This window comes from Macaca thibetana, chromosome 7 (assembly GCF_024542745.1).
Source record: "Macaca thibetana thibetana isolate TM-01 chromosome 7, ASM2454274v1, whole genome shotgun sequence".
Lineage (NCBI taxonomy): Eukaryota > Metazoa > Chordata > Mammalia > Primates > Cercopithecidae > Macaca > Macaca thibetana.
The window spans coordinates 137,669,249-137,687,094 of NC_065584.1; the positions used below are offsets into that span (position 1 = coordinate 137,669,249).

Here is a 17,846-nt window from a genome sequence, read left to right on the forward strand (position 1 = left end):
TGACAACCAGTTATCTGTGACTTCTGAGCTGGGGCTTGACCATCACACTCTGCAGTGTGGAGCTGACACATCCCCAGATCTCTCTGCTCCCCAGCTGGCTTTGCTGAAGTGGTTTCCCTATGACTGACTTGCCTATTGAGTTAGATGAGGAGCTGCAGTGTTCTACAAGCTATTGCCAATGATTATTCTTTAAAGTGGTTTTGTGACATACAAGTTTTCTAAGTAACCTTCCAGTTATATGAAGATCTGGGAGTTGTTTTTTTAAAAAAGCAGATTACACAATTTCCATGCAGCGGATAATTTGCATTCTCTTCCGTATTACATGTCTTGTTGACATGGAACTATGGGCTCCCTGAGCACGTCATTTCCTTGGTGTGCAAGAAAACATTGAGCACAGGGTAATAGAGGGTCAAAGCAAATTTGTAGAGAATTTTATTATTATGATGCTCATTTGCTGGACAAGAAAAATAAATTACTCATTTTGGGGCCAGTGAAAAATCTTTCAGTAATGTAGTTTATTGAAATGTTCTGGGTATTCAGTGGCAATATTTCTTCAGTTCCCTTTCAAAGAATTATAATTGCAGGACAGAAAAATATGCTTGTAAAAAGTACAACTTCTGTTGAATGTTTTTCCTTTAATAGAATATGTGTTCTTATGTAATTCAATTCCCCAAGGAATCTTGTGGAACTTGACATAATGTGGACCATTTCGGGCAATAGCATCACGTATACCAATCTTGCTGAAGTATGCACAAGGATGCATGAAAGTAAAAGTTACATGAACTGTGTGTATTTTAATTGGTTTTGTGTGTATGTAGGTGTGAAGAGAAGTAATGGCATCACCTAGTTATTTAAATCTCACTTGGTATGGATAAATAGATACGTTTGAACCAATCACACTCATTGGATCTCTGACCTAGCTTACCTAGTATGATCTGCCCTACCAGGTATATCATTTTGGTTTCCTACTTAGAAATAGGGGGAATCCATAAGAAACTTTTAGTACCTCTTTTATCAACAAGACAATTATCATTTTCTGACAACAGAGAAAAGTGAGAGATTTTTTCTGTTAAGAAAAACTTTCTTTCTGCTGTTAAGAAAAACTACCTTTCAACCTTCTGCTCTTTCCATGTTAGTATTTCAACCATCACCTCTAGGTGTTTACATGTTAAAGTCCCTAAAGACACAGGATCTGTAGAAGGAAAAGGCTTGAGGGGTGTGAGACTATCAATCACAAGAAAGCAGAAATCAAACCTCCAAGCCAGAAGATTTGAGAATGAGGTGACCACATCTGTATAGCTGTGGCATCCACGCCTAGGTGCTCACATGAACCTCTGCTCCCAAATATTGCCAGACAGAGGAGGCTTGAGGGGGATTTGCTGTGTTGCCTGTGCTTCCAGAACTTAAGGAGTATTGCTTTCCACTCCTGGTACTCACCCAGTGTAGAGACGAAATAGTTGATTTGGATCGAGGTACTTCTATAGCAATAACAATGGTAATACGTATTCAGCACTCACTGTGTCTCAGTTACTTTACATTTGTCACTTGGTCCTCACAACAATCTTCGAGGTAAATTCTTTTTATTATTATTATTTTATTATAGTTTAAGTTCTGAGATACATGTGCAGAACATGCAGGGTGTTACATAGGTATACATGTGCCATGGTGGTTTGCTGTACCCATCAACCCATCATATACATTAGTATTTCTCCTAATGCTATCCCTCTCCTAGTCCCCTACCCCCTGACAGGCCCTGGTGTGTGATGTTCCCCTCCCTGTGTTCTCATTGTTCAACTCCCACTTATGAATGAGAACATGTGGTATTTGGTTTTCTGTTCCTGTGTTAGTTTGCTGAGAATGATGGTTTCTAGCTTCATCCATGTCTCTCCAAAGAACATGAACTCATCATTTTTTGTGGCTGCATGGTATTCCATGGTGTATATGTGCCACATTTTCTTTATCCAGTCTATCATGGATGGACACTTGGGTTCGTTCCAAGCTTTTGCTATTGTGAATAGTGCCGCAATAAACATATGTGTGCATGTGTCTTTATAGTAGAATGATTTATAATCCTTTGGGTATATACCCAGCAATGGAATGGCTGGGTCAAATGGCATTTCTGGTTCTAGATCCTTCAGGGATCGCCATACTGTCTTCCACAATGGTTGAACTAATTTGCACTCCCACCAACAGTGTAAAAGCATTCCTATATCTCCACATCGTCTCCAGCATCTGTTGTTTTCTGACTTTTTAATGATCGCCATTCTAACTGGTGTGAGATGGTATCTCATTGTGGTTTTGATTTCCATTTCTTTAATGACTAGTGATAATGAGCTTTTATTCATGTTTGTTGGCTGCATAAATATCTTCTTTTGAGAAGCGTCTGTTCATATCCTTTGCCCACTTTTTGATGGGGTTGTTTGTTTTTTTCTTGTAAATTTGTTTAAGTTCCTTTTAGATTCTGGATATTAGCCCTTTGTCAGATAGGTAGATTGAAAAAACTGTCATTATAATTCTTTAGATAAAACTGAACCACAGAAAGGTTAGTTTGCTCACTATTGTACAAAGAGGAAATAATCAGCCCAGGATTCAAATCCAGACATACTAATGCCTAAATCTGGATTTCTAACCACTCTACTACTCTACAGACGTACACAAGATCTCATCTGAATGAAGTTTTAAAATGTGACTTTAGGAACAAAGATGTTATTTGGAAGAAACTCAGAACTACCAAGGATAAACATGAATCAGGGTTTCCTAGATTATTTTGGTTAACAATTCTGTTAATAATAGCTTTGCAATGTAACTTTCATTCTGTGGCTCATGAATTTTGCATTGTATTCATTGTTAATCCTTTCTCACTAGAAATTTATATTCATAGTTTTCTAATCACATGTGTAGCTCTATTTCTGTTCCTTGGTACATAAATTTACTGCTTACTTCTATTTACTTCTTTACTCAGTATATATATACACACACACACACATAATTTATATATGTATACTTCATATATTATATATGTATAAGCATATATGTGTATATTTTGTACACGTATAATTTATATATATATAGAAAGTACAGTGTATTATGTATGTATACTTTATGTATATATACTATATATAATAGTGTATTTATACTATATTTTCTCTGTATAATGTATACATATATACTTTTTATACAGTAAATAAAGTATACATATATAGTACATATACTATATAACATATGTATACTTTATGTATATATACTATGCTTTCTCTGTATATAAAGTATATATACTTTATATATAGTATACTGTATATAGTGTATATATAAAGTATACATATATACTAAAGTATATATGTGTATATATACAGTGTGCTATACTATATATACTTTATATAGAGAGTATACTATATATACTATATATAGAGAGTATACTATACTATACTTTATATACTTTATATATAGAGTATACTATACATACTTTAATATAGTATATGTGTATACTTTATATATAGAGAAGGTATAGTGTGTGTGTGTGTATATATATATATACACACATACACAAAGAAATTTACAGATTCTGTCTGCATTTTCTTAACACCCCATCATGATATTTCTAGATCTTTACTGCCATAGCTGTAATACTCTGAGATCTTTTCTACTGTGGCTGTTTGATTATTTTTCTTCTCTGTTCTTTTTTGTTCTTTGAATTCAAGCTCTCAGTGCATAATGCCACTCTGTGTCAGTCATACCTTTTTTTAAACTTTTTTTATTTTTTAATTAATTAATTAATTTATTTTTTGAGACGGAGTCTTGCGCTGTCGCCCAGGCTGGAGTGCAGTGGCGCCATCTCGGCTCACTGCAAGCTCCGCCTCCCGAGTTCACGCCATTTTCCTGCCTCAGCCTCCCGAGTAGCTGGCGCCTGCCACCACGCCCGGCTAATTTTTTTTTTTGTATTTTTTAAGTAGAGATGGGGTTTCACCGTGTTAGCCAGGATATGGTCTTGATCTCCTGACCTCGTGATCCGCCCGCCTCGGCCTCCCAAAGTGCTGGGATTACAGGCGTGAGCCACCGCGCCCGGCCCAGGAAGACCTTCTTATGTGATCCTCTCAGCTGAGTTGTCTACTTATCTGCCATCAAGCTTTCTCTTTTTCTGGCCACTTATCTTCTGAATCAATCAGCTAAGTATGTAATCGCTACAAGCATTAATAATAGAAAACCTAACTAACAAAAGCTTAAAAGAAGGGGGCGTGTGTTTTTTCTGACTTCCACAAATCTAGAAGTAGTAGTTGTTAGTATGAGTCTAGCAGTTCACTGATGTCAGGACAGCTATTTGTGTTATTCTCTTGACCTTTCCTCACGGGCACAGTTAAACAGCTGTAGCTCTAACCATCACATCTGCATTCCAGGGAAGCAGAATTAGGAATGACACAATACCAGCTGTATCTATCCTCCTTTAGTAGTAAAGCAAAGGGTTTATCTAAAACCTCCAGCCGATTTCTGCTTTTATTCTCTCTGTCTGTGTCTGTGTCACACAGCATCTCCTAACTGCAGTGGAGGCTGAAAAATGAACAATTAACTAGGCACGTAGCTTCCTTAAACAATATTGGGCTTCTATTAACTAGAACAAAGGAGGCATAGAGAATGGGCAAACAACTATGGTAGATTGCAAGTGGTTCCACCATATCTGTTCTTGCTTTCTACTATAGTAATAGAATATTAGCTGAGCAGATGGCTAACTAAAGGCTACGTTTCCCAGACTTCCTTGCTGTTATATGTGGCCATGTGGCTATGCTCTGGCTGATGGCATTTCGGCAGATATGATGTGTATCTTTTTCAGGTCTTTCCCATAAAATGATTGATTGTATACTTACCTAGCTTTTTGTCCTCTTCCAGTTAGCTGGGGAATAACAAGCACTTGGATAGCTGCCTTGGATCCAGTGTTGAGAATGGCAGAAATGACCACTAGCTTTCAAGGGCCTTCCCACCCTTGGACTATTACAGAGAGAGAAATAGATCATTCTTCATTTTGGGTGGGTGACTGTATTTTTAGGCTTTGTTATAGCAGCTTAGCTTGTCCCCTAACCATCACAGCAACTAATAATACCTGCCGCCTCATCTACACCATATTTAGTCCATCACGTGCCCTAAGAAACTCTGTCTGGCCACTGACCATGACACAGTGATCTCCCTGGTCATGCTGCTCACCATGGCTATGGTCGTGTAGCCAAATGCAGGCTTGGTTGCTCACTGCTTGCAAAACCAATAACAAGAATGAGGTGCAGTGGAAGGAAAGTGGTTTTATTTCAGAGCTAGTCATAGGGAAATGACCAAGGCTTGTGCCGTAAAGAAAGCATTTCAGCTTTTTGGGTTGAGGGTATTGATTTAAAAAGGGGAGTTTTGCATGATCGGCACGCAGGAGCGATGAGGAGGTGCCAGTCTACATGACTTGTTCCAATGACTATCTTGAGCTGTTGCCCCATCTGGTGAATGGGTTGGCACTATCTCAGGTATAGCCAGGTTGTAAATTAACCAAAGCCTTGAAGATCTCCAGGTAGGGGAGAATCCCACAGTGTCTTGAATTATTTAAATAGTTAGTCTCGGAACTTCTAAACAAACACATAATCAGATAAGGAAAACAATTTGCAAGGGGGTGCCTGGTAGAAAGAAAGTGAGCAAAGACTTTTATCTCATTATTAAAGGCAAGAAAAGAAATGGGCAGGAGAGAGAAAGAAAAAAAGCTTTTAAAAACAGGACACTCTGTTTAAGTAGCTTTGATTCTGCTAAACCCAGCAGATGACAACATCTCTCTCCTCTTCTTTACCTACGGGTTTCCCAGAGTCTGTTCAGTCTGGTCAGTATAAGAGAAGGGAAAATGTACTTTCTTGGTTTGGGGAAAGGAAAAACAGTCTCTAGGAACCATTGCCTCTCCCTCCTTAACCCAAGCCCAGGAAATGAGGAGCCAGTCCTTCTAAGAATTTTCCTTTTTTCCCACTTTCAAAACTATCCCATTCTGAGAACAAAGACATACAGAACAAAAGGTAGTGCTTCAAAAGCTACCAACTCGAGTTAAAGGGCTATCATCCTGATGGAAAAATCTTTTGACACTTGTAACCTTCAAACTCTTTCTTCTGGTCATCTCAAGCCACTTTTGTCTTTCCTAGTCCTAAATTTTATTAGGCTTTATCTTTTGGTTTGATATTTGCTTTTTTCCCCCTTTGAACTATACCAAACAGCATTTTAGGAGAAAATGATATGATTTGATATAAGTGAATGATGTAAATTTTAAAAATGTGATTTGCATCCATCTTTTCCATACATACACTCTACAAAATTCATTTATGGGCAGCGTTGATCTTGTAAAACTGAGGAGTCAATAAACTTTGTCTCCTATCTTTTTATTTTCTTGCATTTTTTCTGCCCTTTCAAATTTCCTGCATCTCCTTTTATTCCACAAGATTTACCATTTCATTTTGCTTCCTTGATCTCTCTTGTTATTGAAAACAGCTTTCTCAAAACCAAGGAAATTCTGAGAAATTGTCGCAGACCAGAGGAGGCTGAAGAGATACAATGACTAAATGTAAAATGGTATCTCGGATGGAATACAGAAAAGGGATATTAAGGAAAAACTATTAAAAGTCCAAATAACGGGTTGGGTTTATGGATAGTAAGGTACTGATGTTGATTTCTTAGTTGTGATAAATATATAACAGTAATGTAAGATGTTAAAAACACAGGAAACTGTATGATGTAGGAGAATTCTGTATTGCCTTTGCAACACTTTTGTAAATCTAAAACTATTCTAAAATGAACATTTTATTTTAAAATAAGTTAACATTGTTTAAAACAAAACAAAAAAAATGTGGGGAAAGTACTTAGCAAATTCTTTCACAGTAGGGCTCTGTGGATTCAATGTGAAGCCATCTGTAGAGCATTTCCCTAAGGCAGCATTCCCCAAAGTATAGTTCTCAGAATACAATCCTTTAGATGTTTTGTGATAAAATGTTCATTGGTAAAATGATTGGGTAACACTATTCCTCCCTTAGAAATTCCTAATAAGTATATATAAAATACAGCACGTAATACAAGTGCTAGATATATAGGAGCAACTAAAGGGTGTTTGTATGACTTCCAATAGACTATGAAGTATGGTGAAATCAAGAGACCTCTTTATCTAAGGGGTTTTACACATTTTGACCATGTGAACTTCTTTCTCAAATAATATACAACCTCTTGTGGAAATAATATTCTTCAAATACACACCAGGAAAACTGGCCCAGAGAAAGCAATCCTTAGTTTGGACCCTTGACTAGATCAAGTTTAGGGATGGCATTAAACCTCTGGGGGCAAAAAATTCATGGTTCTGCTCCTGTGACCCCACACACCACTCCACCTAGCCACAAATGTGGTTCCCCAGGGAATGACCATCTACAGGAAAATCACTAAGGTTTTATTATAGATACAAAGGATTCAAATCATACTTAGAAACACACAATGTCAGTCTCCTGACTCTGCTAATTGACTCCAACTTTAATGGTGCTAGGTTCATTATTCCCCTTTTAGCAGTGTCCGACATCAGCATTTGGGAGCCTTTGAAACCATATGCATCTTGAATAGGTTGCAGTTTGATCATTTAAAGCAGGAAAGATCAATTGTCCAGGCTCTAGCTAGATGGGGCTGGCAAACCAGAATGCCGCATGGCTGATCCTCTTACTCCACGGCCTCCCAATTGATACTGATTGCTGCATCCACATCAATCGGTCAGTGATCCACATCAATTAAAGCCGCTCAAAGGCATCCGGAGAAGTCGCTTCATCCAACTTCAGTTCAGATATATAGGAGCAGCTAAAGGGGAAAAGGATTTTGTGTGACTTTCAACAGGATATGAAGTATGCCGATCCATTGTCCGTCGATACGTCAACTGCAAGGAGGGTTCTAATGAGCCACCTTCTGGCTTTCAGGGAAAGCAGTAGATTTGTGCCGCTTGGTCCGTATTCTCTCACTTCCCCCCCCGGGTTGCATTACAGTCAATCTGGGGGACCTTTGCAGGGGTAAGCCAGTGGCTACACCTAATTATACCTCATTTGACCATGAATTAGTTAATTAAGCAATATTTGATTTAAATAAATATTGATTAAATACTTACTCTATGTCACGCACCATGCTATGATATATCAGTGAACAAGATATGCTCTTTGCCCTCAAGGAACTCCCAGGTCGTTAAGAAAGGCAGACAAGAAAACAGGCAATTATAATACAACATGATATGAATTTTGATAAGGGAAGGTTTCAGGTGCTTTGGAAACATGAGTTTCTGAGGAGGAACTTATAGCTTGCCTTGGAAAGGGGAAGTCATAGAGGGAATCTCAGGGAAGTGTTAGCAGTGGGCTCTTAGGAAAGTTCCTGACAGAGGTGGCATCTAAGCTAACAACATGAAATGTGTTCTGTTCCATGGCCGTGCTGATCATCAAAATATGGACACATGCTATTTTACAATGAGGCCATCTACTGAACCATGGACTTCTTACATAAAACAAAAGTTAAGCACCATGGGGGAGATGCTTCCATTTTATATTGTTTTCATGTCGAGTGGTCTTTAGCCTTTTTGGCAAACACTTTTACATCATCTAGACCAAGAATCTCATGGATATGAAACAAGTATTTTCAACGAACACAACTCTGGATGTAACCAAAATATAACTTCACTTCTTTCTTTCTGCTCTACTTTACATACATTTTATTAAATGTGAGTAACTTGTCTCTGCCCCCAAAAGAAACTGGAACAAGTTCCTGACTTTATGACTCACTCTAAAGTAGTAGACCCAGAGTCTATTTAAATCACACAGTCTTGAATCAGAAAGCAGAATGTCCAAGAACATATAATAATAAAACATCCAAATGCAAGTTACTGTCCCCTCTTCAGGGGTGAGCCTTGGCCTGAATGCCCGAAGTGGATGAGGAGAGGGAAGGTCCTCCTCCCTGCTCACTTCTTTCTCAGCAATAGCCAGTGCTATTTTGCTCCCTGTCTGTGTGCATGAAGGAGTTAGAGGGAGAAGTATAGGGGTGGAGTGGCATGGGGGGCAGCCACCGCCTAGGTCGCATCTCACTTTGTGAGCCAGGGAGATGGTTGAAGCTTACTCTCTCTTTGGAAATAGCAATGGCAGGCTCTTTGGAGGCTCCCTGTTGAAGCCCTCTCTCTCAGTCTCCTGACCCATGTAGATACAGCTGTATTCCAGGCTGGTGGCTCCTTCCTGAGTCACTGGAAATCTGGTGCTATTTTCTGGCCTTTTGTTGTTGTTGTTAAGGCCAACTCATGGTGACTCTTTGAGCGAGATCTAGATCACCCTACATCTGTACCCCACATGCCTTGCCCTGCGGAACTCAGGCAGAGCAGCCCCACCCTGATGCAATAGCACTCTTTGCTCTGCTCTGGCCCTGTCAACCTTTTTCAAATTCTCTAGATTTGGGGGTGGAAGTCACACCCCAGATGACAGGCCCTTAGCTTTCTCAATGAAGTCCTCTTAAGAAGACTTTTCAAATTTCTTTATGTATTGTGTGAAATTTTCTTCATTAGGTAAGAGAGGAAAGGGCATGTGCACACACGTACACATACACACCACACACACACACACACACACACACACACCCCCTCACTCAGATGGGGGTAGGGAGATGGGTCTTGCAGCTCCATTTTCTCTGGAGACAGGCCCCTCATAAAATTCTCTTCTCTCTCTCTCTCTCCCCTGTCTCTCTCTCTCTTTTCACACTGTAACTTTTAAAAAATCATTCATCTCAAAGGATTATAAATCATGCTGCTATAAAGACACATGCACATGTATGTTTATTGCAGCACTATTCACAATAGCAAAGACTTGGAACCAACCCAAATGTCCATCAATGATAGACTGGATTAAGAAAATGTGACACATATACACCATGGAATACTATGCAGCCATAAAAAAGGATGAGTTCATGTCCTTTGTAGGGACATGGAGGAAGCTGGAAACCATCATTCTCAGCAAGTTATTGCAGGGGCAAAAAAAAAAAAAAAAAAAATGCCGCATGTTCTTACTCATAGGTAGGAATTGAAAAATGAGAACACCTGGACACAGGACGGGGAACATCACACACCAGGGCCCGTCATGGGGTGGGGGGAGTGGGAAGGGATAGCATTAGGAGATGTACCTAATGTAAATGACGAGTTAATGGGTGCAGCACACCAACATGGCACATGTATACATATGTAACAAACCTGCACATTGTGCACATGTACCCTAGAACTTAAAGTATATATAAAAAAATCACTTGACATAGTTCTATCTGTATGGTTGTACCCCCAACTTCATATATAGATTTATTCATGTATTCCGTTTTACTTTAATTTATAGCAATTGCCTTTTAAGCTGTATTTATTAAATTACTATTTCATATGTAAATAATGTATATTCATTAATAAAAATAATTATATCTTTTTAAAATCATCCATCTCTTGAGGAATCCTAGAGTCTCAAAACTGGTTTTTGAAATTTTGTTTAAAATTATGCATTTGAGATCTAACTTCACACCTAAGTGACACTGTGTCTAGATCATGTTAAAAAAATTAACCAGCTTGTCAAATGTATCTCCTGAATATGTCATTAACCTTTCTATTTCAATTCATTCCAGTTACTATGGCCATACTCTTGGCCTTAATTATGAGCCTTCTAGTCTTCCAGCCTACATCCCTCTCCTTCTCCAATTCATCCTCTTCCTAATGGCCAGAAGAGAGTGATCCACATAAAATACAGATTTGTGCCTGTCACTGCAATTCTCATAACTTTTGAATGATGTCCTAATAGCTAGATGATTAATGTCCAAATTTCTTCTAGCAAATGCTTGCTCTTCCTTTTGCTTCCAGGTATCACTTTGGCCTCAACTCATCATCATCCTTTATACTCCAACAATACAAAATGAGGTAAAGCACACCATGCATATCATTGTTTCATACCTCCATGCCATCTCTGCCCAAACACTCTTTTTTCTCTTTTCAATCAGTGATACCTACAGTAAATTCTGCTCTTCCATGACACTGGAATGATCCATGATCACTGTGCTATGCAAATAGGTACAATAACCCCCACCATGGGGTTAGAAGTACAGCATTCAAAAAATCTCTGGTGCATATAAAAATAAGATATGATCCTAACAAAACCAGTAGCATTGCTTGACATATGTTAAATGGTTCAGATGCTGCAACAAATATGTCACTTCACCTTGAAAAAGACTTTAAGCTTGCTGGTGGACATGGGCAGCAGAAGGGCTGTAGTCTAGGGGTGATTGTGAAGTGGCAGCAGAAAGGTTAGGTCAGATCACATAAAAAACTACAGCACCTGGTGTGGTTGGGTGTGGCTCCTCGCACTCCCAGGGAACTGGGGTAGCTGTCAGACATTTGTGGTGTGTGCATGTGCTGGTGTTATTATTCTTACGCAGCTCATTCCAGCAAGCAGCAGTTTTCTGCATTCACCACAGTGTTTCTTGTTTATAAGCAAATGCTAAATTGGTGTCATGCTCGAATTATTCCCTAATATATCAATCATGCTGGAACAAATTCATGTCTTTAAAACAAGCCTTGTAGCAAAACTGACTATGCCTATCTTTCAAAAGATGGAGGAAGGACAGGAAATAAGCAAAATGAGCTTGGGGCATCTTGGAGTGCCAGTCAGTAAAAAAGTGCTCAAAACAACACAAAATAGGAAAAGAACAGAAAATGGAAAAGGCCCACAATGATGAGGGCATGTCACAGAGATATAGGAATCAACTGAAAGAGCTCTCAATGGCAAAAGCTGGAACAATCTGAGCAATAAAATAAAGTACTATTGGATTAACACTCAAAGTATAAAATAAATACCTATGAGTTCATACTAATATAAATAAGTGATGGAATAAATAAAGAAGTGGGACAGAAGAAACAATCCTACTATGCAGAAGAATTCTAAATAATTTATGTTGATAGATATTCCTCCCTCAAGGAAAGGGAGCATCACTTTTTATTCCCCACTCCTTATGTGTGAGCTGTGCCTAGTGAATTCCTTCCAGAGTACAGCATGAAAAGTGGGGGTGGGGGCTGGGTGGTCAACTTTACAGTGGAGAAACCTCACAGGTAGTACCTCAGCCAGGTGTTCAAGGTCAGCATTAACACAGTAATGAGTCATGTTAATTGTACATATCCTTGATTCTATGTGATGAAAATGGCATTTTTGCCTTTCTCCCCAAAACCCCTTAACCAAGCCCAATCAAATCATAAAGAAAACACCAGACAAATCCCAGTAAGAGACATTTTATAAAATACTTCATCAGTACACCTGAAAACTTTCAAGGTCATCAACAGTAAGAAAAGCCTGAGAAACTGTCAGATGCAAGAAGAGCGTAAGGAGACGTGACAACTCCACGTAATGCTATGTCTTAGACAGGATCCTGGAATAGAGAGAGAACATTTGGTACAAACTAAGAAAACCTCAATAAATGGTGGACTTTGGTTACTGATCATGTATCAATATTATTTTATTAATTGTAACAAATATACCATATTAGTGTAAGATATTAATAATAGGGGAAGTGGGTACAGGATATATGAGAACTCTCTGTATTATCGCTACATTTTTTTCCTACAAATCTAAAATTGTTCTTAAAAAAATGATTTTTGCCAGGCACAGTGGCTCATGCCTGTGATCCCAGCACTTTGGGAGGCCGAAGCGGGTGGATCATGAAGTCAGGAGTTGGAGACCAGCCTGGCCAACATGGTAAAACCCTGTCTCTAATAAGACACAAAAAATTAGCCCGATGTGGTGGTGCGTGCCTGTAATCCCAGCTACTCAGGAGGCTGAGGCAGGGGAATCACTTGAACCTGGGAGGCGGAGGTTGCCGCGAGCTGAGATTGTGCCATTGCACTCTAGCCTGGGTGACAGGACAAGATTCCGTCTCAAAAATAAATAAGTAAATAAATAAATAAATAAAGTTTTTTACGGAGATGGTGGAGAAAGCATTGCATCTTCCACAAGCTCTCTTCCCAGATCCCATCCAAACTAAGTCAGGTAGCTTCTGAGTTTGCGGATCACCTTTGTCTTGATCCTATTCTCTCATATGTTCCATCACGGTTTAATCCTGTTCCTCCTTGATGAGATCATCATCTCCTTAAATAAAGGAATCAGACTATATTTATTTTTGTATCTCCAGTGCTTGTCTCATGTTAATTAATAACAGAAATGGAAACACACGTTAAATAGTAGTTCATGTGTCTGCTTTGTGTAACTTCAATTTCCCTTGTCCGATATTAGTAAGCCAGAGAGTTGGATATATGTTAAGTATGACTGAATCTTATTTTTGAGTCTTCAAAGTGCTTTTTTAGTTGGAACCTAAGAGAAAAAAAGATAGTAAGCGAGTCAGTCGTGTTTCCCTATCCTAAAACCTTCTGTCTTATTATTATTTTTTCCCACTGAGCAGTGGGTTTCTGATTTTGACACTTTCATCTCCCTTTTCATCTGCATTTGCTTCTGTCTGCTCTAACAGAATGTCAATTTAACAAATCAAAGTGGTTCTAAATAATCCATATTCCCAACATCTAAGTACTTCTTCCTTGAGCTGTTCTGCTCCATTTCCAATGTCTCTTACTTAGGTGAGCCTTCAGACTGGGAGTTCTCAGAGGTGCTGTTCAAATGATCACTTTAGTGTCTCTCTGGGCACAAGACTCTTCTGCTAGTTAATCTGTGTTGTTTATCCTCAATTCAAACTTCCCTCAAGACCTAATGAGCTGACCAGACTGCCTGATTGATGGGGGTCAGTGCTGATTCAAATGTCGGCACTGACTTTCCCATCAAAAGCAGTGAATTTCATGAAGAAAATACTGGCAGTAGGACACTCTTAATTTTAGAACAGCTGCCAAACCCAGAAAACCAAAACAGGTAGCTCAAAAGACAGTTTTTCCTCTGTCATCTGGCTGAATATACAGAAGCTTCACGGTGAGATTACCATTTTAAAAAGGCAATTAATTTTGCAGGGAAGTTATGTCTTTGTTGAATTTCATGTATATAAGAAATATCAAATCATAACGATGCTTACTTATAAGCATACATAAATAAATAATCTCCAACTGTCCTCAAAGGCTGACATGACACAGTGGATTCAAGCGTAAGGGTGAGAAGTTGGACTAAATGGTCTTTAAATTAGGTCCCTTCCAACAAAAGGAGACCTGATTCTAAGATTCTGTGTAATCTGTAGTCGAGATATCATATGGTATATGTATTAGTCAGGGTTCTTCAGAAAAACAGAACCAATAGGAGATATATCTATATCTATATATCTATATCTATATCTCTCTCTCTCTCTCTCTCTCTCTATATCTATATCTATATATATCAAGAGAGAGATATTTGCTATGGGAATTATGGGAATTATCTCATGAAATTGTGGAGGCCAAGAAGTCCTGCAACATGCCATCTGCAAGCTGTAGAACCAGAAAGGCCGGTTGTGTACTTCAGTCCCAGTCTGAAGGGCTGAGAACCAGGGAAGCTGATGGTGTAACTCCTGCTCTGAGGCTGAAGGCCTGAGAACTAGCGTTGGGAAGTAAGGGGTTTGAAAGGTGAGGGCTGGGACCATGGTGTAAGTCTAGTAGTCTTAAGGCTGGAGAAACAAGGGCTCTGATGTCCGAGGGCAGGAGAAGGTGGATGTCCCAGCTCAAGAAGAGAGATCAAATTTCCCCTTCCTCTGCCTTTTTGAACTATTTGGGCCCATGGTGGGTTGGATGACGCCTAAGCACATTGGTGAAAGCAGATCTTCTTTACTCAGTCTATTGATTTAAACGTATGTCTCTTCTGGAAACACCCTCACAGACACACCCAGATATTATGTTTTGCCCACTGAGTATCCCTTAGTCCAGTCAAGTTGACACATAAAATTCAGCATCATGGTAGATCTGAACTGAAATTTGAGGCAAGGTCAGGAAAAGGTAATATTTTGACATTGAAACTGGTGAAAATAGAGCACATAGATAAGAATGTCAGGGGTCAACAGAGGTGACCTTTATTGGAAGACAATTTGTAGATGGGACCAGAAACCAATATATATCCTATTCTATTGCCCAGAAACTTCTAAAAGAAATGTAAATATGTGTTTTGATCAATAGACAGGTGTGTTGTTAGGTAGACTACACTGTGAATAAACTAAAACGACTTTAATTAACTGAGCATTCATTGATATTGAACAAGGCACTGTGGGGATAAGAAGGTGTAAAATGCCTTGATGTCATTTGATGATCCTTGCTCTGATTCCAAAATAAAGAAACAAACTACCAGTTAATTATTCCACAAGTGAGATACCCTAATACAGAAAATGCGAAACTATGGAGAACTGGCACAGGGTTTTGGCCACTGAGAAGATGTCCTACATTAGAAACGATTTTGGTTTATAAATTAGACACTTGTGGGTTTGGTTAACATCAGTCAGGCACTAAGATGTGGTCATTCTTGATGGAACAGACTAGAACAAGTTTTTGAACCTGAAAAGCTGAGTTGAGCTCTTGGACTCATGTTGACTGCGTTAAAGGTATAGGCACATTCGGAGCTCACCTTGGGGTGGCAAACTAACCTTACTCTTTAATGTCACTGTACAGCATAATAATAATAATGATGGTAGCTTCATCTTCAGTAGTGTCATTAAGCCCAAAAAGTTATCTCTCTCCATTATGTCTGTATTTGACTTTGGAATAATATTAACATTCTGGAGAGTAGATTTTGTCATAGTTGAAACTTACTTTTAATTTTATTTTTAATTTCTGTGGGTAGTCTACATATTTGTGGGGTACATGAGTTGTTTTGATATAGGTATACAATGCATAATAATCACATCAGAGTAAATGGTATATCCATCACCTCAAGCATTTATCCTTTGTGTTACAAACAATCCAATTATACTATTTTAGTTACTTTAAAATGTACAATGAAATTATCTGCAGTCATCCTCTTGTGCTAGCAAATACTATGTATTATTCAGTCTTTCTTTTTTTTTCTTTTTTTTTGAGACGGAGTCTTGCTCTGTAGCCCAGGCTGGAGTGCAGTGGCGCGATCTCGGCTCACTGCAAGTTCCGCCTCCCGGGTTCACGCCATTCTCCTGCCTCAGCCTCCCGAGTAGCTGGGACTACAGGCGCCCACCACCTCGCCCAGCTAGTTTTTTGTATTTTTTAGTAGAGACGGGGTTTCACCGCATTAGTCAGGATGGTCTCGATCTCCTGACCTCGTGATCCACCCGTCTCGGCCTCCCAAAGTGCTGGGATTACAGGCTTGAGCCACTGCGCCCGGCCATTATTTAGTCTTTCTAACTAGTTTTTGTACCCATTAACCCTCCCCACTTCCCCACCCCCCTCCACCCCACTACCCTTCCCATCCTCTGGTAACCATCCTTCTACTCTCTATCTCCATGAGTTCAACTGCTTTAATTTTTAGCTCTCACATATAAGTGAGAACCATGTGAAGTTTTTTTTTCTGTCCTTGTCTTATTTCACTTAACCTAAAGACCTCCAGTTCCATCCATATTTTTGCAAATGACTAGATCTCATTCTTTCTTTTTTATGGCTTAAAAGTACTCCATTGTGTATATATACAACATTTTCTTTATTTATCTGTTGATGGACACTTAGGTTGCTTCCAAATATTGGCTATTGTGAATAACGCTGCAATAAGATGGGAGTACAGATATCTCTTCAATATCCTGATTTCCTTTATTTTGTTTATATACCAGCAGTGGGATTGCTGGATCATATGGTAGCTCTATTTTTAGTTTTATGAGGAACCTCCAAACTGTTCTCCATAGTGGTTGTAATAATTTACATTCCCACTAAGAGTGTATAAGGGTTTGCTTTTCTCCACATCCTCGCCAGCATTTGTTGTTGCCTGCCTTTTGGATAAAAGCCATTTTAACTTGGAGGGAAACATGGCTTACATTTATAATGAAATTATTTTTCCATAGTGACTATTATTCATTATTAACCAAAAGAGAATGAAGAAACAACACAGGAAGTGATGGGATCAGGGGACTCTGGATTGAAAGAAAAATTAATCCCAGATAATCCACAAACCTGGTAACACTCAAAAAGAGTGTCAGTGAGTTATATTCATCCGTCTATCTATCCATCATTGGTCTGTCTGTCTATCTATCTATCTATCTATCTATCTATCTATCTATCTATGTGTGTATCTTATTTCTTTTAGACTTCATGGACTTCAAATTATAGTTCAGAGGTTCTGGTACATTAATTAAAAAAACAGAAAATTCAAGAGGCAGATATTGTTTGGATAAAGGGAGGTATATGTCCTGTCTTTTAGATCTGGGCCTGGGACTCTGATTTCCTAACTTCATGACAATGTTCAACATTCTACAGAGAAAAATAATAAATCCTAAACCTGTGTGACATCACGCTTTCAGACAGTCTCTTTATCTTTCTGTGCCTACATTATTTATCAAGAAAGAGACTCTCTGAGGAGTTGATGCAAGTGTTTTTTTGTGATGATCTGGACACTGGTTCAGGAAAGAAAAAGAATTTCCTTGTTGATTCAATCAAGGATGGATGAGTCACTTTGAAATATGTTTGTCTCTTACCACTAGTGATTTTCTTCAAAGATCCCCGCCATCAATAAGAATTATAACCTCTGAAATGCTTTTCCCTAATGAAAAAGTATTTTCATTTTGATAATGTAGCATGTGATTAGTAAGACTCTTTAATTGACTTACTTTCTGGAGGTTTTAAAATTTTTCTCAGAGAGCAGACTTTCATTCATCAGAATACAAGCAGAGGCAACCCTTCCTGTGTAGGTTCAAATGGTTAAGCCAGGCACCAA

At 38.8% G+C, this 17,846-nt stretch overlaps 1 protein-coding gene across 2 annotated transcripts in view; it reads right to left on the reverse strand.

Annotated features, from left to right (window-relative positions):
• ARPP19 (cAMP regulated phosphoprotein 19) overlaps nucleotides 1-17,846 on the reverse strand; it is a 974,666-nt gene that overhangs the window by 788,228 nt on the left and 168,592 nt on the right. The window lies entirely within an intron of this gene.